We start from the raw sequence: 22,338 nt of genomic DNA, 5'->3' as shown, positions 1-22,338 counted from the left end.
TTTCTGCACGCCAATAACCAACTGTGATTTGAAAGCAAAATTGACTTGAAAATTTCAACGCAAATTTTCAATTTCCAATTTTCAATTTCAAAGCAAAATTCATTATGTTTTTGTCAATCAGTAATGTATACAGGGAGGACAGATATATAACATCGTGACAATCAATTGATTTGTTGCTAACTCACGTCAACGATATACGTACTTAAAGACTGTTTTAACCTTTCTGGCTACGACTTCCTCTAATTTAATTTCATCTAGCTTCTGGAAATCTGCGCCTGTGTCATCAAAGTGATAATCTGCATGTGTAAGATGGGAAAGGAAATATCAAGGCGATTCAAGTTTTACCTGCCGTAACGAAATGTTTGCCAAAAGTATGTAAGATTCTGGGACTTGCGAAAACCAATATCAATACGTGCTTCGATCGTTTAGAGTTGCGTGGGGACCATGGAGGTCTGATTAACAAATGGGAGATATATTGCTATCAGTCTTCAATCTGTAACCAGACGAAACGAAAAGGAATTGGAAATTTTCCAAGGAATGCTCGTTTTAACGCAACTTCATGTAAAGTGGAACTAGAATAATGCCCACCAAAGAACCAGGCCAAAAATAGCCAATAGCACCCACGTCACACTCTTTCACTATGTCAGTGTAAAGTTGGGCCGAGCAAGCTGTGCCGTTATGGCGTTATATTCTGCATGCTTCAAAGAGCTTGACAGTCCCCAACGTCTTATTGTTTTGAATGGTTTGCAATGATACGTTATTGCGTATTAATTTATTTGGAAACAAAAACACATAATCTAACGCCTTCATTTTTCACTTTTATTTCAGCTATTGGCATCTGAATAAGTTACTGAAGACAAAATGTCCCCTGTCTACCTCGGTGTCTTATGGCTGTATATAAATATCATTATTTCAAACCGGACGTATGCAACAGGTAAATGAACTCATAGAAAAACGAAAAAAAATAGATTTGAGTCATTTGTGTCTATGGCATACATGTAGTTGCCGACTGAACTACTCATCGATATTCTTTAGTCAGTCAAATACTCAAAGCAACGAGCAGGAATTGTTATGAAACCTGGCAAAGTTCTTTATTGAATGTTTTTGTTGGCTATTTTGGGAATTGACCCTGCACAAAATCTGGCAGAATACAAAAGGTGGTTATGTGTGCTCTACAACTAACGAATCGAAGCATTGCAGTTAGGTGATTCATGCATGCATGTAGTCTAGCAGCATAAAACAAAAGATGTGCAGGGTCAAGCACCTTTTAACCTAAATCTTAGCCTGTTTATTTGCTTCTTTGATGTCTACCGGGTTTCTTAACCATTTTCCTCTAATACCTAAAAAAGTAAAAAAATATATAACCTTTATTTACCCTCGGCAGTGTTATAGCACAAGTGCTAGTGGGGCCAAGCCACACAACTGAAACAAATAATTCAAATTGAACATAACATTTTTAAGAATACCAACTAGCCGGAGGCAAACCAGTTGGCTATTTACAAGCGTGGCGGAGGATTTGAACTCGGGACTACCGAGAAACAAATCCAGGTAGTCGTCAGAGCGGGACTCAAACCCGGAACCTCTGGATTGCAAGTCCGACACACCGACTACTCGGCCACGCTGCCTCCACCTAAGTTGCCTTGCCTAAGTTGAACATCAGTGCGCTGGATGGTTAACGAGTGCATGTGATGCCGGAAGACAACTTCCTTCCCAGGGCCTCTCTCTCTCCGCCCCCAAGAGCGGGGGGAACGAGGATGGCTGGATGATCTATCACAAACATGAAGTAAACAACATTCCCTGATAATTCTTAGTTAGTTACACTAAAAAAAACCCTATGACACTTCACACATTTTAAAATAATTTAGCAAATATTTGTTCATTTATTTCAGATTTTGCTGGGATTTTAACCGGTGACGATAATCTCACAGTTTTTGCGGACGGACGTCTCGTTGGCTACCACGGCAACACCGGCTGGAACGCGGGAAAGTGGTTTTCATTCCCAAACAAGACGAAGATAATTACCGTGTTTGTTTACAACGGGCCAAATGGGTTTGGTGGATTCCTGGGAGTGTTGAGTAACGGAGTGGTCACAGATAGCAGCTGGAAATGCAACGAAACCTCTATTACACCAGACGATGGATGGGAGCAAACCAATTTTACCGATAACACATGGCCAAACGCCTTCGTCAGACATGATAATAGTGGTCGACACAATTCGACTCACGTGTATGGAATCCCTAAAGATGTTCACTGGATCAGTGTAGAAAATCATTACGCTACCAAATTCATCTGCAGACGTCGTATTAGTAAGGAGGAAAGACTTAGTAATACATGTAACAGTAAGTATTCAGATTCTCTATTCCCGGCTTCAGCCACTGTTATAAATAAAGTTATCGCCCGAAACGTGCTTAAACAACTACATAAAACAATTAGGTCACTGAGATTCTTTCGATACTGAGTAGATTCGTTATTCCAAAATTTTTGCTTAGTATTAGAAACAACCACATAGCCTGACAAATCAGTTGCTGTTTTCTGTTTTTTTATTTTATTTTATTTTTTTTAACACTTCAGCATCAATAAACCCTCGTGAGACGATTTAGTCTTTTACTTTCTAAAAAATAAAGCAATAAACATTGAAATCTGTAACCTTGTTGCCCAAATTTTGGTATTCTTCTACTTCTTACAGTTTTCTAGTAATTCCATGGCGTTGAACTCTTGGTGCAATCATTAATATTCAGTTTCACAACAGCAGCGGGAGTTAGGTGCCAAAGATGCTCGCGCTTCGCTTGGTAAATTCACGATTTGGACAATTTGATAAAGTTATTGATGAATTCTTCCCATAGCTTTGATAACAATCCTTGTAAATTATCTGAGAATGACTGTCGAGCTGTATCTTGATGGAGTTTTCACAACAAAAGCAGTTGGCAGTTTGACGGTTGTCAAAGATCAGCACCAACTTCTAGCAGTACATGTGGAAGGCAAGATTGCTGACGCTGATGTTTTCTTTGTGGCGTCGTCCAGCAATGGTGTTAGAACTAACAGATCGTGGAAATGTACAAACAAATACCACCAGGGTTGGTTTCTTCCTAATTTTAGCGACGCTTCATGGCCAAAACCTCATGTGGATGATAACAATACGAAAGTGCATTTCGTAGCACCAGATGCCAAGTGGATCGCATATCTTCCGGCCAAAAGTAATAAAATCTTCTGTCGGCGAAAAGCCACTGTAGGTAAACACCATCCACCTGATTACCTACAGAATAGTTGATAGAAAAGGCCCCGACTTAAAAGTACGGTTGCTTATTAGCTAAGATAAAGATAGCATAGAATTACAGTACTTACGCAGCAACGCATTCAGCTCACTTGTAAATCCGAAAGACCTCCAGGTACGAATAAATAAAATACTTTCTCAACTTAGGCGATAAGAAGGCAAACGAATTCTTGAGCCAAATATTAAGATCTTTGGTGAATTGTTTGGCTGAAGAATTCAAGAATTTACACCCCAAGACAATGCAAGTTACATGGATAGTAAGCAACTTAATGCAACTTACGTTTTGCAACTTACCTCATCGATATTAATTTACGGTCGCTAAGATGCAACATACAACTGAGGGCCTCCCAGTAGGGTTGGGGGATAGCATATTTCTTTTATCCATTGAAAATTCCTCTTTTTTTCCATTGTTTTACTTCTACTTTTTGTCAAAGTTCCCTTTAATAAATTATCCCCTGTTCCTTTGAAATAAATGAACATGTTCTCTTGTTCCTTAAAACCCCTGGGAGGCCAGTACAAGCCAAGGTTTGCAAATGTAATCAGCGCTTTTAAATACTTGAAATGTCGACATTTCACAGTGCAGAAATGTAAAAGTCCTTTACTGAAAACAGTTTCTGTTTATTTCACTTAGAGCATGACCTCCATATAGTTCCCAGCTGCGTAACTCCAAGTTCAGTTATGATTGCTTCTTCAACTGTAGCACAAAATGCCACCAGTTCACCAAGAATTTCCAGTGAATGGAACACGGATACGAACAGCCCGAACACGAACAGCCCGAACACGAACAGCCCGAACACGAACAGCCCGAACACGAACAGCCCGAACACGAATACGCTAAGTACATTAGTGATCGTGCTGATTACTATAAGTAGTGTGACGGTTGCTGTGGTCATTGGACTGGCTGTTTATTGTTACATTTGGACAAAACGGAGGTTTTTATCATTCCTTTTAGTTCCTTGAGTATTTGGATTATTATTGTTGATAGGTTACAATAAGCAATTGTAGAACCTTTGATCGCCTAGCTTTGTATTAACTTGCTTACTGGCTCGCTTCCTTCTTTGCTATATTTGTTCATTTACTTAAAGAGTGACAGACTGACTGACTGATCTAAAGACTGAATCACTCACCCACGTGCATCAAGAATGCACGATTAGTTAAAAAGAAAACCCCCAGGAATCAATATTTACAGAACTGGCTTGAGACCCAGAATAGGTCGTCAACAAGTTCAAGAGAGAAATTTACACAAAAGGAAGTTAAAAATAATTATCAATTTGAAAACTACCTGACATTAATTACAAAGCCTGCACGCAAAATTCGCCTGACAAGGCTTAGATTAGAATGTCATGCATTACGAATACAAACTGGCAAATATGAAAATAGAGAAGCATTAACCCAGTAGAAGAGCGAACATGTTTAATATCCAAAGAGAATTGCACAGAACATGAGCAGCATTTTTTGATGTATTGTCGGGTGTATACCACATCAAGACGTGAGCTGTACTCACATACTTCAAACGCTGGCACTCATTACCCCAGTTTAAGTGATAACGAGAAGACGAAGTTTTTACTTAGAGCAGAAAACACAGTTACATTTAAAATTATAGGAAAATATATCCATTCAATGTTTCAAAAAGGAAAGAGATTATTGGTTCACAAATGAAATAAGCGCAATGAATTTTTCTAATTAATTGTATAGGGATATAGTAAATGTTCTTTTGTATTTTTGTTAGTTAATGTTTAAACCTTTGTTGTATTTAGACCAATACCTCCCTTTGAAAGGTAACGCGCAATTAAGAATACTATTATTACTATTACTATTACTGACTCACAGACTCGCTGACTCGCGACTCACTGACTCACTGACTAACTCACTCACTAACAAAGTCACTGACTCACTGACTCACTGACACACTGACTCACTGATTCACTGACTCGCTGACTCTTTGACTCACTGACTCACTGACTCACTGACACACTGACACACTGACTCACTGACTCACTGACTCCTGACTCACTGACTCACTGACACACTGACTCACTGACACACTGACTCACTGATTCACTGATTCACTGGCTTACTAACAAAGTCAGTGACTTACTGACTCACTGACTCACTGACTCCTGACTCCCTGACTCACTGACACACTGAGTCACTGATTCACTGACTCACTGGCTTACTAACAAAGTCAGTGACTTACTGACTCACTTACTCATTGACTCCTGACTCACTGACTCACTGACTCACTGACTCACTGACTCACTGACTCACTGACTCACTGACTCACTGACTCACTGACTCACTGACTCACTGACTCACTGACTCACTGACTCACGGACTCACTGACTCACTGACTCACTGACTCACTGACTCACTGACTCACTGACTCACTGACTCACTGCCTCACTGACTCACTGACTCACGGACTCACTGACTCACTGACTCACTGACTCAGTGACTCACTGACTCACTGACTCACTGACTCACTGACTCACTGACTCACTGACTCACTGACTTGCTTATTCTCTTCGTGCCAGCTGGAATATAAGACCGCAATCATGTCCTGCCACTAAGCACTGCCCCGTGCTGTGGCCTGCGCTTCACCTCATGGGAGACCACATCTTCGCTACTTCATTATTGTCCTCCGGCAAGTGATATATTTAGCCTGCCTATATTTCTTATTCCAGCTGGATTCCAAATAAAAGTAACTTGTGGTATGCTTTCATCGGGCATCCTCAATTTGTGTACTTATGTGATGCCGTTTTACAATGGATGTTGCAGGCAAAATAATGAAAACGTGCTGCAAATGAAAGATCCGACAAGAGATAAATGGGAAATGACGAGTAATGACGTCACTATATATGAAGAACTCGGTCATGGCGCCTTTGGTAAAGTTTGCAAAGGAATCATGCAGGTCCCTTCGCGTATGAAACGACGTCAAGCTGTTAATAACAAATCAGAGAAAATTTCAAAATCTACAATAACTGTGGCTGTTAAGATGCTTCAAGGTATCTTAAATTATTCTGAGATATATGTAGATTATACTGTAATTTTTCGAACCCTGGTCGGGAACATTGTGTAAGACATCTTGGGTAAGACACTTTACTGTCACAGTGCCTCTCTCCAACCAGGCGTATAAAAGAGTGCCAGCTAATTTAATGCTTCGGGGCAATCCCGCGATGGACTAGTTTTCCATCAAGGGGGAAGGAGAAATATTTTCTGAAACCGGAGATAAGCGCCGGCCTGGTGGGCCACTTAGCTCATATGCTAACGTTTAAACAGAACCTTTTAAAAATCAAAGTTGCCTTAGTCTTGCATTAATTTTCATAAATAGACTGGACTCCATAAGTGACATGCTTAAACAATGCATCACTACTACGCTGTATTATTTCAAGGTCCTCTTGCATAAACTTTCAGAAAATGCTACTCCAGACCAACTGAATGATTTCTTGGAAGAGATTACCCTTATGAAAGCGGTTGGTTCACACAAGAACATCGTGAATTTGATTGGCTGTTGTACTAAGTCCTCGCCAAATTTTCTCGTCCTGGAGTATGCAGCAAAAGGAGACCTGCTTTCTTACCTCAGAGAACGAAGAAAAAAGGTGAAGGCATTAGGATATATACCCTGAATTCGAGCAAAATCACGTATGAATGCTTGTGCTCTTTTCTGAATGAAATAAATGATCGGAAGCTGTTGGTGTGTCACCTGCCAAAACGGGTACACTTCAAATTTCAACAATCAGTGGCTCAAATTAGGTCTTAAATGACTCGGATCCCACTTATATATTTTAAATGATATAATCACAGGTATAGGTAGAATTACACTACCATCGAGTCCTTAACTACAGTGGCACACCAATGACATAATGTAAAATTAAATGACAAGTTTACTCGCTTCATTTATCTCCTCAAGCATTTTGAGAGCTCGTATTGCCGTATCAAAATTTGTCATAAAATAAATGTCTGGTGCTACGAAAAATGGACTAGCATCCCATTCAGGGGGTTGAAATACTCCTAGTCGCTTCCTGCCTCAGTAACCGGGATCAGCTCCGGCCTGATGGGCTCGGCTCGTATACTTTACCTTACCTGACTACTCCAAAGAATGGTCTTATCGACTATTTTAGCACGTTAAGAAACGCTTTCAGATGAGAAATCGACTGAGCTTTTTTTCGAGCCAAAAAACAAACGTGGCCCAGACAAAGACCTGGTATTTGTTAGGTACGGTCCCAGACTACGCCCTAGCAAGTTCATTTCGACTGCCTCCAACCACAATCTTTGAACCTGCACTGAAAGATGAAAGACTATTTACCCCTGCTAATTAACCATAATTTAACAGATGACTTGTAAGGTGTTGTAATCTTCGCCCTCTGATTTCCAGGTAAAACACACCAATATGGAATACGTACAGCTACGAGAAAACACGCCAGAAACACCAAGAGAACTGAACAAAGATAATACAGGCATTGTAAGACAGGTTTCACTTGGTATTGTCATTATAACAACTAAAATCTAGATATTTGTAAAAATCCGCCTCCATCGAGGTGCATGTAATAAATTCTCCGGAACTACAGAAAGTATGCTTTTTATTGTTATTACTAGTATACCCGATTGTCGAATGATGTATTTTGAAGTTAAATTAATCTTCTCCATAATACCTGCAGCATTCTGGGCCTGGCGAAAACAATATTGGCGAAATTAACGTCGCTTTCCTGAAGACAGACAGCTTTATGGATATAAGAATTAACAGCACCCAGTCCTTGAGAAATGAAGAACAACATGAAGGAGACGAAGAAAACGATTCCTTAACCCCGCAGGACATGATGTCCTTCTCCTGGCAAATAGCACAGGGAATGACAAGTTAAAAAAGATTTGTTCCTTTTAACTGTTTAGTGTAAGCAATTGTCCGAAGTGTGCTAATTGCTTTATACGAGTCGGGTCATCTTTTTGGACTCCAGTATTCATTAGGTCGGGAGACTTGACTGTTCAGGTTTGGTTCTTTTTTCTTTGGGAATAACATACTATTTAAATTGAATTGCTTTTTTACGACGTGTCATGTTCCTGACCCCTATTTCTTCTTTCTGTTTTTTAGAAAGACAACGGTAGCCTGCGAGCAGTCTTTCTTCTGCTCGAAGATTCGCGAGGGAAAAAACGCATTTGGCTTTCTTCCCGCGGATTTCCGAGCAAAATAGAGACTGTTCGCAGTCTAAGATGACTGCACAGTTATTGTTGAGATTTGCTGACAATGTCGGTGTTCATTTAGTTGGCTGATTTTGGAAAACGTCCTTACACTACTGTAATGAATGCAAGATTTCCTGTGTCCACAGTGATTAACCATATTTCTCTTGTTTAGCAATACTTATCCGCAAAGGGCATTGTTCATCGGGATCTCGGCGCTCGCAATATCTTACTCTGTGACGACAAACTTGTCAAAGTCGCTGATTTTGGCTTGGCGCGGAGCACGCTGGGAGAGAATGTGTATCACATGACAGGTCAATACAATAAGCTTCCTGTGAAGTGGATGTCACCTGAAGCCATAAATGACGGTGTTTTTACCACAAAGAGTGACGTGTAAGTGTATCAGAAAGTGTACATGTAACTTAATTTTCCAGATAATTAACTTGATAAAATGATGCAATAATAGGACTGAAAAAATGGGTTTATTGTGATTGGCTGACAGCAGGCTAATTTTTAGCAGGCACTGTAGTACAAATTAACGCTGGAGCGTACGTAATTTTTTCAGTCATATGAGTAAGTCATATCGCAGCTTGAGCAATTAGGGATTAACCCTACTCGCGATATTTAAAAAAAAAGTAAATAGCAACTGCCTACTGAAAGGTTCGTGGAATTTTTAGAGAAGTTTTAAATATTAATCTTTCGATAAATTCTCTATTGTTCTCCTATTTATACAGCTTTCTTGTCTTAATACAAGGAAAATCGAAAAACTAGGTTTCTAAACACTAGTGAGTCCCAAAATACGTCAAATAGATAATTTTTTCTTCGTCTATATTTTGTGCTTAGGTGGTCATATGGTGTCCTTCTCTGGGAGATAGCGACTCTCGGTAAGTATTTTAATGTACTAGCCTTATATGGTTGGACTCGCCTCCATATCGAACCGTCCGGGCTCGAGCCCTGGCTGATGATATTGTGTTGTGTTCTTGGGCAGGACGCTATACTCTCACAGTGCCTCTCTCCACCCAGGTGGATAAATAGGTACCGGCTAATTCAATGCTTCCGGGTAACCCTGCAATGGACCAGCAGCCTAAGCAAGAGGAAGTAGAAATACTCCTGGTCACCTCATGTTTCTGGAACCGGAAATAAACTCCGGCCGGATGAGCTTCTTTGCTCGTATGTAGACTTAACCTTATGTTATGCAACTTCGTGTCTCGCTGATATATTTTTGCCTATATATTAGTTGCCCTAAAACGTATAACAATGTATGTCGTATGTGTTACGACAGGTTATTTAATCGTGAAACACACTGCTGGGAGTTACTGATCCAGCTTTTAAATACAAAACTGACAACCAACCGCACAGGATAATATAAGCAGTGAATACATTTTACCGGACGACTGGACCTACTCAGTGGTTCGTAACATTGTTCTTTGCAATACTCCAAGTATTGTTCAATCATTGTAGATCTGGTCACTGTCCTCACAACATTAGGCATCTGTATTCTGTCGTCACTTTCGAGGATTAGTATTTTACTACCATAAGAAACGTCTCGATAGAAGTACGGTCTATTTGTAAATTCCACAAAGTGATCGACCTTCATGGAGCGATAACAAACGAGATGTATTTCATTTTTAGGAGGGTTCCCGTACCCCGGCATAAAACGCAGAGAACTCATGAGATTACTGAGAAGAGGATACAGAATGGAAAAACCAGATACATGCTCAGAAGAGTTGTAAGTCACATTGGTGGGGGAAGAAGATGGGATGGGTTGCTGTTAGATTATTTCTCACAGAGAAAAAAAACGGATTAGAATGATAATGCAGGGATGAGGTTTTGTATTTCAAAATATCAAGGAACTAATTAGCCGCACCGGCCTTAAATCGTCATATCAATATAGCGTATAAAAAAATCATAGAATATCTTTTTCGCTCAAAGGTATGTGAAACGTATTGTCAGTTTGAAATGGGAAGTAAAGGGAACGTGTTTTGTTGTTTTTTGTTTTTGTTGTTGGTTTTATTTTCTCTTGTTTTTTTTTTTGTTGTTGTTGTTTTTTTAATTTATTTTTCGTTATTGTTGCTCTTGTTGTTGTTGGTTTTGTTTTGTTTTTTGATTTTTTGTTTTTATTGTTATTGTTGTTGTTGTTTCTATTTTTTTTTTTTTTCTCAGAGTCGGGAGTTTGAGCCAAAAAAACCATTTCACATATTCAAAGTATTTCTCATGTGCTTTTTCTAACAGCTATCAATTGATGAGGCGTTGTTGGGCGGACAATCCCGATACGCGGCCAACCTTTACCGAGCTGTGCCAAGATCTAGAAGACTGGATGCAAAGAGAAGTTCCTTATCTTGACATGGACCAGCTAGATGAAAATCAACCTTACTATGACGCGTCAGCAGTATCATTGTCCAGTGGATCTTCATGCGAGGGGCATTCTCCTGGTCAGAGGCTCACTTCAAACATCGATGCAGACAATTTGGCTCACGACGAAAACCAAGTTACGTCTGAATTTACAAGCTTTTGAAAAGACATCATAAAATCAACGCATATAGAGACACAGGCAAAATCAGGTCTCTAATAAACATGCTCTAGCTTAGTAGATTTATCTTGTTTGCTGAGACACCCGACTAGGAATAAAAGATTCCTCGAAATAGTAATGAGTTTAACCACACAATTAAAACGTCAGGCGACTGTGACACCTTACGATGGGACTGTGTTTTGCATCTGGCAACATTTCTTGGGAAACAACGGTGCAAAATGCCATGAAAACTGAAAAGAAGAACACCTAGAGACATGAAAAGCGTAGCATAGGCCTACAGGTTTTATAAGAAATAATAGTGATTATAACGAGCGCACAAGACTTGACGTAAGTAAACTTTTTCTTAAAATTTCTTTTAAAGTCTTACCCGTTCCTCTTTCTAATATTGTAAACTGGTTGTTAAACGAGAATAAATTCTTGGTTTACGCAGAACCATGGCTGGTAAATTATTGCTTCTTTCCAAAACAGCAATGAAATAATTGCAGAAATTTTTACTTCCAAACGTATTAAGTTATGTGAAGTTTAGAGTCTCAGTTTGAATGTCTTTGAATGTCTTTTATGTTACCCCCGGGGGAGTTGGGGCACTCTACAAAGGTTTACATGGGGAGACTCCGCCCCGAGAACCAGCCCCCTACCCTTTGTACCCCTTTCGTATATATATATTTTTTTTTATTAAAAAAGCTACCCCTTTTACAAACCTACTTAAGAAAACCGCATCCCTTTTCTAGAGCCTTGAAATGAACTTAATGAGAAATATTACGGGGGAACATCAAACATTACCAAATACAGCCAGAAGGTGCGTCTGTTCGAAATATTTTAATTTAAGTCCCTGTTTGATGCCTAAATGCTAGATTTGCCCACCCTTTTATATACCTACCTCGTATACAATAAATAGATCGTGCAGCCCGAACACGAATAAGTTAACTGCTTTAATGTTCGCGGTGATGGCTATTAGGGAACTTAAGCAATGACGACGGCGACACCGCGGACGACTTTCATTAAAAAATGAAATTACCTTTCACGTGACCTCCAAATGTCGGAATCAGTGGGCCTATCGGTCTAAAAAAAAGCTTGTCCACTCTTAATATGTAGTGACAGAGTATTATTTCAAAGGAAAATACGATCAATGGCCACTCATAGTTCACGTTCTCTTTCTGTTGACGACGGATACGAAATGTACAACTATTTATAACGCACGTGTAAATCCACTATTCAGCTCATAATTAAATCTTTTGTTTGGTGACGTTCTAGTTGTCGTTGGCATCGTGGTTTGCTTATTTAAGCTCCCTACTAATGGTGTTGTGACGGCTGCTGTGACCATAGGACTGGCTGTTTCTTGTTACATTTGGAGAAAACGAGACAATGGAAGGTTTTATCACTCTTTTCAGTTCTTTGAGTATTTGGATATTTATTGTACATGGGCATAAGCTACTTGAAAATTTTTCGCAGAAGGCGAAGTGAGCATTCATCAACAATATAATGTTGGATACATTTGCTTACTGACTGACTGACCGACTGTCTGTCCACTGGAGAAGTTGAAAATTTACAGAGTATGTAAATAACATGTAATTAACATGTAAATAATTAAAAAGAGACTGTAAAGATTAATTTACATGATTTTTCCCCTTTTACATGTTTTGGAGGTTTCATGTAAAAAACATGTAAATATTTCAAGTGAAACATGTAAATGATGAAGAAAACACTGTAAATGTTTCAAAGCAAAGGGCTAAGATCATGTAAATAACATGTAAACTGTTCCTGCAAATACTGTAAATAGCCTGTAAATTTCTTGTGATTGAACCTGGAAACCCGTAAAAAACATGTAAATTTAATACAGGGAGGCTGCCATAATACTGTAAATAACATGTAAATAAAAAGGGGAAGCTGTAAACAACATGTAAATAAAAAAAATGGAGGCTGTAAATAACATGGAAAATGAAAACAGGAGCCTGTAAATAACGTGTAAATCAAAAAAGGGAGCCTGTAAGTAACATGTAAATCGAAAAAGGGAGCCTGTAAATAACGTGTAAATCGAAAAAGGGAGTCTGTAAATAACATGGAAATCAAAAAAGGAGCCCATAAAGAACATGTAAATCGAAAAGGGGAGCCTGTAAATAACATGTAACTCGTAAAAGGGAGCCTGTAAATAACATGGAAATGGAAAAAGGGAGCCTGTAAATAACATGTAAATCGAAAAAGGGAGCCTGTAAATAACATGTAACTCGTAAAAGGGAGCCTGTAAATAACATGTAAATGGAAAAAGGGAGCCTGTAAATAACATGTAAATCGAAAAAGGGAGCCTGTAAACAACATGTAAATCGAAAAAGGGAGCCTGTAAATAACATATAAATGGAAAAAGAGAGCCTGTAAATAACATGGAAATTGAAAAAGGGAGCCTGTAAATAACATGTAAATCAAAAAAGGGAGCCTGTAAATAACTTGCAAATCGAAAAAGGGAGCCTGTAAATAGCATGTAAATGGAAAAAGAGAGCCTGTAAATAACATGGAAATCGAAAAAGGGAACCTGCAAATAACATGGAAATTGAAAAGGGGAGCCCGTAAATAACCTGTAAATTGAAAAAGAGAGCCTGCATAACATGTAAATCGAAAAAGGGAGCCTGTAAATAACCTGTAAATTGAAAAAGGGAGCCTGTAAATAACCTGTAAATTGAAAAAGGGAGCCTGCAAATAACCTGTAAATTGAAAAAGGGAGCCTGTAAATAACATGTAAATCAAAAAAGGGAGCCTGGAAATAACCTGGAAATCGAAAAAGGGAGGGAGAAACCCTGTACGATAAATAACTTGTAAATAATAACTTGAAGAAAAATGCATGGAATGTACTGTTTTATTGTAATCAAATCTGTTGACCTTAATTATAATAGTAGAAAACATGCAAATTTATACAGAATCAGAAATTTATTGCAATCAGAACAAACTCAGTAAAATTCAAATAGTTTTTATATGCCATGAATAAGGTTTACAATGTACAGATTACAACAAATAAAACATGTTTTCTTTTCTTTCTATCCATAACAAGACGACTTAAATGTAATTTTGTGCATGGCCAAAATATTTTAAAATACCATGACTGAGCTCCTTTAACCGAATTCAAGCACTTTTCAAGAAGACTACTAAAATTCAAGACCTTTTCAAGATTGTGCAAAACCATGTCATATTCAACTCTATTTAATTCATAAATAATAAAATGATTAAGAACTATACTGTTGTCAGCTACAACTAGTGAAAATTTTGCAATTTAGGCATATTACTAAATTAAAATTGTTTGCAAATGGATACCTGTCTTAAATATATACTAAATTCACAAAGTCAAATTTAACATAATGATAATACCTTTGTCATAAAATGAATGAATAAATTGTTTTTTTCCTACTAAGTAATTAATGTAGGATTAAATTAGCCTTAATAATTATTATGAAAAATGTGGGAGGCACAATGGCCTCATAGTTACATGTAGTGCGCTCAACTCCTGATCGAGCGGTCCGGGTTCAAGCCCTAGGCGGGTACATTCTGTTGTGTTGTTGGGCAACACACTTTACTCTCAGTGCCTCTCCACCCAGGTGTATAAGTGGGTACCAGCAAATTTAATGGTGGGGTAACCCTGCAATGGACTGGCATCTCATCCAGGGGGAGTAGAAATAGTCCTAGTTGCTTCCTGCTACAGAAAGCGGGATAAGCTCCAGTCTGTTGGGCCACGTGGCTCATATGCAGACTATACCTTATTATGAAAATTACTGCAATGTAAGTGTGAAATATTGATCAACTTTTTTCATAGAGTGAATTGTTCTTTTGAAATAACAGAAAATAGGGAGAAAAAACATTTACCACAAGATAGAGATTGACATTTTAAATTCATCATAAAAACATTCATGCCAAAGGAATACTACATTGCATAACATAAAACAAGGCTTCTGACATCTTTTAGGCTATGTTTACAAAGTCACAGTTTCCTTCTTTTTCCAAAACTGTACGGAATCCAAACAGGACAAACATTTTGGACCCCTGACAAAACATTCACTGTAAACAATATTCAAAATTTTACTTTTTCTTTTTGTGATAAAAAAAACTGTACTGTAAAACAAAAATTCATAGGGACCTGTTGAAATTGAAAGGCCTATCTAGTACCATAGTTCCCATAACACATCATAAGTTAATAAATTATTGTTCTGGTACTACATGTATGTAAACATAGCCTTTGCTTTTTATGATGAAATCTTATAGCTGCTGTATTGAACAATAAGTATCAACCTAGCAATCTAAGATATTCAAATTTAATGCTAATTCACTAACACCGGTACAGTGTAGGTGATACTTCAAAGCATTAAAAATAATGTTTAAAGTGGTTGAATTTATGCCAGAAAGTGTTGAAGGTCACCATGTTAGACTGTAATGCACCAGGGGCCCATTTCTCGAAGGTCCCAAAAAGTTTTTGCACCCAGAAAGCTATACCAAAATCTGAAATCTTATGCTTACAGAGCTGTTTTATTGGCTTATTCTCAATATGAACAGAGGTTTCCTTCACACAAGAAGTTTCAGGCATATACAGCTCTTAGTTTTTAGACACAGCTCAATTAAAGATGGCTTTGTGGGCCTGAAAAGTTTCCAGGGCCTTCAAGAAATGGACCTTGGACCCCTTATAGAGTCATAGGTACTGTAGACTTCTCAGTGGCTGATTTTTTCCTGATCAAGCATCAATGCCAAGGAGTATGCATGTATTGACCACTCTCAATTTTACTTCATCCTACAAGTAACATAAAACATTTCGTTAAATAAGATAAGTTATGTCTGAGTATGAATCAGCAAATTCTATGTATGATATCAATCAGCGAATTTTACACTGGAGTTATTATTTTGTTTCTTATCATTCCAATTTATACTGTGACATTTGAAATCGGACTGTAGCCGGTCATGTTGACCGGTCAAAGTAATTTTAGCTCAGTCACGTCTTATTTCTGACTGGTCAAGATATTTACGAAAAAATCAAGTACACATAATGTGAGCCAAATTAAACCCACAAACATAGTTTGTTTGTTCCAGTCACTGCTAGACCGTTTAAAGATTGGCTTAATATTTTTCTGAACAGATTTAACCCCAGTCACTCGAATGGCATTCCTATCGATCTTGAATGCATGACAAACAGCAAGCGAATGGTCTTTAGCCGTTCGAACAGATACATGTATGCATTGGTGTATGTTTTCGTTAGAGGTCATAATAAAAAAGAGATAAAAACTCTCAGATTTACAGTTGGGGATTTGATTGTTTATTCAAGAATGAACAACATGACCGTCTCAACATGACATGACTGGTCAACATGACCGGCGAGTGAAGTTTTTGGCCGGTCAAGTCACCATTCTGGCCAGACATTGCCCGTTGACCGGCCATTATTTTGAGCCCTGAATATTCATCAATCAAACAGATCTTACATCTACATCTGTAGCTACTGTGTGACAAAAAATTTGCATCTCTGATTGGAAGGCACTGAATGTCAGAGGATGTAGAAGAACTAAACTCAAAATCTGTGACAGTAACTATTCAATGTTCACTATCTCCTACATTGTAATATTCATGCACAATAAATCAAACTCCTATCAAACAATGTTTAAATAATAAGTCGAGTTATTTGCAGGCACAATTTGATTGTTTCTTACGTGCACTTATGCTCTATTGGTGGACAAAGGTACAGATGATGTCATAAAAGTTTGTTTTTGTTTCTTTGTTATGTATTACGAAGCAGACAGATTCTATGTTGTCGTGCATCTGTTCAGTAATAGATCACAGAAGACATCAAAATGTGGTAAAAACATCAGTGACACATGCCTGAAAAATTCACAAATTCTGTGACACACTCTGGTAATGGCTTTTGTGATTATTTTTTGTTTTTACCACATTTTGATGTTATCTGTGATCTACTCAAGGCAAGAAAAAACCCAGGTCTGATTTCCTCAGCCAAGTAAATTTTGCTCTTGGGCAAGCGAAAATAGAAGTCCAGTGGCCCAGTGGGGAAGTGAAATTACAGTGTAGCGTCAGTAGTCTTGTGAGTCTGACTAAAAATGCCAGCTTGATAAATGATAATTTCCAGTCATTCCATTTCAAAACTTAAGACCTAAAGATTAGTTAATTATTAGGTTGAAAGCAAGAATTAGTTTGGAATCCGAGTGTACCTCATTCGCATTTGTCCTCTGATTTCCTTACTGGCCACCACACTGGCAACTAATATTTAAGTGGGGCAAGTGAAAACTGAAATTGACTGGCCCACTGGGCAAGTGACTTACAATTTTTTTTTCCTGCCCTGCTACAGATGCATGAACAGATGCATGACACATGAAACCTACATGTATTTGGTAAGAGCCCAATTTTGTACAAGTAAAATGTACAGCTGTGACAGGGCTCTAAAGTGCTGTCTGGTCATCCCAGGGTAAGGCAATCGATTGAAATCGATCCATAAATTGATATAAATCAATAAATTGAAATTAATGTAAGTGTTATCAGTGCTATCGATCAATTGAAAGAAATTCATACTCACATGCTAGAAAAGTTTAAAGTTATTAGTTTGATTTTACCAAATTTATCAGTCATTAGAGAATCAATTGAAAGTTGGTCTCTCTTTGTTAGTTCACCTAAACTGTAGAAAAATTGTGTCCCTCAACACAATGTTTGATTGTAACTTTTTTTATGTAGATTTCAAAGGCACTACCAAAAACCCCCAAAACATAGTCCCTGATACATGTATGCCAGCAAAATATTGTTTACGAGATACAATGTTATGTTTTTACGCAATTGTATTCATGATTTCATATTTCACTTTAAATCTTTTGTTCATTTCTTTCTTATTAAATGTTGCTTAAAAGATAAGCTAGTATCAGATAAATTGATAATGCTTATTGAAAATTTGATCACAATCAATGACTCATGACGAATCCTTTTATTGATTTCTGATATCATTGACTAATTTCTATTGATTGTTATGAAATAATCGATTGACTATACTGTGTCGTCCAAGACAAGTAGATTTTCCTGCCTGGGCAAGTTACTCTTCCTTTTTTTCAAGTCCTGTGTAGTTTTCACGACAGTTTGAGGTACATGCCTACCTCTTTATAAAGTATCATAGTGTTTTTTTTTTGTGAAAGAAAATACCACAACATTTAACTTACTACAGTATCAGCACCAAGTGGGTGCAATGTCCATGTACAGTTGTGTATAACAGGATATTGTAACTTGCATGTAGGTACAACTGTAGACACTTGGGTAACTTCAGAATACTTACTCTAGCATAAGAGAAATTTATCTGCTGAAGATGGCACATTACATTTTAGCTTACTAGCATTCACATCAGAGGGTAACATAACCTTACAAGAGCATGCATCAGAAAGAATCATGAGGTGCATATAAGCCAATAACAAATGTCGCATGCTCATGCTCAGTTATCGAGAACAGATAATAACAGATAATAAAGCTCTTTATGCACGGCAGGTAAACATCACCAAAGTCGATTCCACAAGCAATGTAACTGACACATTCACAACCAAAGGCAAAACGAAATGTATACGTATCCTGACGTTACTTTACTCTGCTCGTTCAATTTATGCAAAACTTGCTTACCTGTTGTTTTTGTTGCCTGTAATCGCTATCTTCAACTTCTGGGTAACGGTAAACTTTGCCTTGAAACCGTGCACGGTGACGAAGCGAAGGTAGAGTGGATTTTGGCCCGCTAAAACAGAGCTCGAGTTCGATGCAAGTTCCAACGAACTGCCAAACATGGCGGGAGAACCGAGAGAACCTGGTACCTAACATGAAGACCGCTGATTCCTGCTTGTTGGAGATCGGACACTCACAAGGCTGGTATACTCTTATAAAGGGACTGGGATAACAGTGATGGCAATGAAAGCACAAAACGGTAGAAATCACCCCCCCCCCCCAAAAAAAAAAAACAAAACAAAACAAAACAAAACAAAAAAAACAAAGAAACAGTGAACATGCAAGGGCAGACTTAGCTGTATTAATCTTACTTGTAGAATGTTCATGTTTCGGAATATTTAACGCTCTAAATCGATGATATATCGTTCATTCTCAGCGGTTCAGGGGCACAACTGTGACCTCGAACTTTCGCGATATGAGAAGTTTAATGTTTGTTGTTTTCGGATTGTTAAAAATGTCATTTTGGGTACCGAAAAAAAGTCAGCTATCATTTTCGGAAAGGCGATAAGACCTAACGTTTTCCGGAAATGGACAAAAAAGCCCTAATAAGTTCGAGAATACTCAAGCTCATCTAGAACAACCGAACAGATAAATGTTTTTTTGCGCAACCTAAAATTAACCTACAGAGCTTTGAAAGTACACCAGATAGCCTAAAACAGCGTTGAAAAGCATTCGAGAGGAAACGGTCGTTGGGTGTCCCTTATGGTTCCCTGCCTAACGTAACTCCGCGTCAGTTCAAACTCGGTCACCAGGGCTCTTTCCGTCTTGAACTCACACAACACGTGACGCTTTCATGGACCTTCATGAATAAATACGTACGTGTCCGAGAATTAATTTTTCTCTTTTCTAGAGACGTAAGCTTGGGACGCCTGCATGTGCAGTAACAATTCTAGTTTTATTTTGTCGTTATGGATGCGCGGAAAGTTCACAAGAAGACAGCTTAATTATTGCGGTGTCGCACCCGTGCAACTTCTAGGTTTTCCATTTACATGGTTTTTACATGTTTCTTACAGGCTCCCTTTCTTTCATTTACATTGTTTTTACATGTTTCTTACAGGCCCCCTTTTTTCATTTATATGCTTTTTACATGTTTTTTACAGGCCCCCTTTTTTCATTTACATGCTTTTTACATGTTTCTTACAGGCCCCCTTTTTTCATTAACATGCTTTTTACATGTTTCTTACAGGCCCCCTTTTTTCATTTACATGGTTTTTACATGTTTCTTACAGGCCCCCTTTTTTCATTTACATGGTTTTTACATGTTTCTTACAGCCCCCCTTTTTTCATTTACATGGTTTTTACATGTTTCTTACAGGCCCCCTTTTTTCATTTACATGGTTTTTACAGGGTTACAAACATAACATTTCCAGACTTTTTACAGCATTCGCTTGAATTATTTACACGTTCCTCACGTGGTTTAGCAAAGCAATTTACATGTTTTTTACAAAGGCAGATACTGTAAAAGTGCGTAAAATATTTTACAGGTTTTTACATGTTCTTCAAATGATCATTGTCGACAAAGACAATGTAAATCACTATTTACAGAACATTTACATGCTGTACTAAAAGCTGTAAATTTCCTGGAATTTTATTTTACAAAACCCTAAGATGTAAATTGTAATTTACAAAGAATGTAAATCAAGATTTACATACTGTAAATTAAAATTGTCATGTCCATGTAAATTTTCAACTTTTCCAGTGGTCTGTCTGTCTGCCTGACTGACGGACATATCCAGAACGATTTAATTCAAATTTTTATGGCTTAATAAAATCGCGCTGTGATTGGTTAAAAACTCTCAAGTGGCCCAGGTTCAGTGATTACATTGCACTACCGAAATTACATCAAGTGAATGAAACACTGTTACACTAAAAGCGTGTTACCATTTTTCACGACCCAGTCATTTGAGAGTTAATACTGCATGATTACTCTACACACGGATTCTCACACTTTTGTTTTTATTTTAGCTCTAACAAGCTTGTGGTATATCGTCATGAGTTGCATAATTATCTTCCTTCTCATTATTATTCATTAAATGTATCGAAAGCATACGGAGAAAGAAGGCTTTGATTATGTATTTTGCAACTTACAATGTCTGTTTGGGAAAGCGCCTTGTTTTGCAGCCATGTTTATTTACTTAGCTAAAAAATGTATCGCAAAAAATATATATCATTCAAGCGCTGTACGTTTCTTTAGCCCACTGACAGGAGAAAGATCAGTTTCAAATCATGGCTAACTTTACTTTAGCAAAGTAAAGTTCGTCGTTTGTTTAAACCGACAGTTGATAACCCACAACCCCGACTTCTAGAATTCGCTGTTTTCTTGTGAAAAGAGAATTTAAAAAAAAAAGCCGCAACAGATCGATTGCCTGTGCACTTGTATTTTAATATCAATTTTCAGGAGGCCAAAATCCCTGCTCTCGTGTCCCTGCACTATCAATGACCAGCAGATGAAATCTAAAACCTGTCTGAGTTAACGCTAAACTAGTCATACGATGACACAGATGGTCGGTACGACAATTACCCATCGATACTTTGTCTCCCTACAGTCTTCTTAGGAACATTAGTGTATTTATTGATTTAAAAGCTAAACACTCTATCCTACAACATTATTTGAGTAATCCACTGTACAAAAACAGCATTGTCTCTCTTGACAAGCGGTTGCCAACTAAGAAGGTAGGTTTTGCAACGATCTTTTGGCTCACTCAGTGCAGTTTGTTTAAATACCCAAAATTGAAAACGAACTAGATGTGTTTGAAACCGGCCGTAAATAATTCAAACCTGTAAGCTTGCATCTGGCTTTAAAACGTTGTTTTAGTCTATCTGGGGTGGTTTTAAAGCTCTGATGCCAGTTTTTCGCAGGATGGATAACGCTATCCTGTAGGGCAATTGTCCATCACACTTCGTTTCTGTATGGTCCTTGGAAGATTTGTGTATTTATTGATTCAAAAGCAACACGCTGCATCCTACAAGATCACTTGAGTACTCCAAGGCCAGGTACAAAGCAAAACATCATTCTCTCTCTTGACAAACGGTTGCCAAGTAAGAAGGTAGGTTTCGTAAGGATCATTTGACTCACTCAGTGCACTTTCTTTAAATACCCAAAATTGTATAGGAACTAGATGTATTCGACATCCATCCTTGAATGATTTAAACCTGTGAATTTGCCTCCGGCTTTAAACCGCTGTTCTAGTCTATCTGGAGTGGTTTTGACTCTCTGGCCCGAGTTTTTTCGAAGGCTGGATAACGCTATTCACCAGATAAATCGCTATCCAGTGGATAAGTGTTAACAAAACAAGCCACGCTATCCGCTGGATAGCGATTTAACCGGTGGATAGCGTTATCTACCTTTCGAACAACCTGGCTTTTATAGATTCGGTTCGGGGGGTAACCCCTTATATGGGCTACACAGGTATGTCAGGCCTTAAAGGGTATGGTTTTTCAGCCGTTTTGGTCATAAATAGGGTATCGATTTTAGCTGATTTTCGTCATTTTGGTCATAAATAGGGTATAGTTTTTGCACTCTAGCCTTGATAGGGGTAAGTTTTAAAGAAGAAGTCATTTTTTCATCATTATCGAAAAGAAAATCGATAAAAGTCCTTCACACATTATGTTCTAAACTAGAGAACTAATTATAACGCAGGTGTGAAACAGG

At 38.0% G+C, this 22,338-nt stretch overlaps 1 long non-coding RNA gene and 1 pseudogene across 1 annotated transcript; one reads left to right on the top strand and one right to left on the bottom strand.

Moving 5' to 3' along the window:
- Nucleotides 1-5,984: 5,984 nt before the first annotated feature.
- On the top strand, nucleotides 5,985-11,165 carry LOC145491126 (fibroblast growth factor receptor 3-like; annotated as a pseudogene).
- A 3,168-nt stretch (nucleotides 11,166-14,333) lies between these two features.
- Nucleotides 14,334-20,227, bottom strand: LOC145491168 (uncharacterized). The gene is made up of 2 exons (XR_014049779.1): nucleotides 18,591-20,227; nucleotides 14,334-15,732 (listed from the first exon to the last, which is right to left on the bottom strand). It is a non-coding gene; the product is annotated as an uncharacterized LOC145491168 (long non-coding RNA).
- Between the last annotated feature and the right edge of the window lie 2,111 nt (nucleotides 20,228-22,338).

The sequence above is a fragment of the Orbicella franksi genome, chromosome 6 (genome assembly GCF_964199315.1).
Source record: "Orbicella franksi chromosome 6, jaOrbFran1.1, whole genome shotgun sequence".
NCBI lineage: Eukaryota > Metazoa > Cnidaria > Anthozoa > Scleractinia > Merulinidae > Orbicella > Orbicella franksi.
The sequence above is the reverse complement of the archived record's forward strand: the minus strand, read 5'-3'. Positions and strand labels throughout refer to the sequence as shown.